The following is a 733-nucleotide window of genomic DNA, read 5'->3' as shown; positions in this document are numbered from 1 at the left end:
ATAGTGATGTCACTAGAGCTCCCATGATAAATGGAAACTACTTCAGTGGTTTTATGCAAATTGTCTGCCCATCCATTTTCCGGAGAAATGAAAATTTAGAACTCAGTTTTTATTGGATACAGTGATGGCTTTATAGCCCATTGCTCCTGAAAAGGCTTATGAGATAATAAAATGGTTACCAAACAACAAAATAAACAAACAGTTGTAGACTTACACAATATAATAAATGATAAAACCATCTAAAAGTTTTCAGACTACTGACTTTGCACATACTTCATTTGCACCCAGCCTGCGATTTCCCACTGACTTAGCCAGCTGGTGGCCTAGCGTGTCTTGTGGTCACTGTACATGCCACTGCACTGCCTGGCATACCAGATAACCAACAGGAGCACCAGTGTCAAATATTTCTCCTAATATTTTGCAAGACCATAGAGAGTTAATTACCCGTGGTTGCTTAAGTCTGAGGATACTTTTCAGTAAGTCTATATGCTTCCCTTGCAAAGAAGAAGTTTTGTTGAATCTGTAAAGAATCAGAACAAGAAAGATGGAATTATCACTACTTACTTCTCTTTTAAATTTCATCACTTGTTCATGTGGTGAAAGCACTTACACACTACTAGCTGATAACTTGGCCAGAAACTAGATATATACAGTAGAGATACAAAATCCATTCTGGTTTTAGTGTATTTTGATATAATGATTGTTAATAGTTTCTTTAAAATTTAAAATGTTA

This window comes from Mandrillus leucophaeus, unplaced genomic scaffold (assembly GCF_000951045.1).
Source record: "Mandrillus leucophaeus isolate KB7577 unplaced genomic scaffold, Mleu.le_1.0 Scaffold14, whole genome shotgun sequence".
Taxonomy (NCBI): Eukaryota; Metazoa; Chordata; class Mammalia; order Primates; family Cercopithecidae; genus Mandrillus; species Mandrillus leucophaeus.
The sequence above is the reverse complement of the archived record's forward strand: the minus strand, read 5'-3'. Positions refer to the sequence as shown.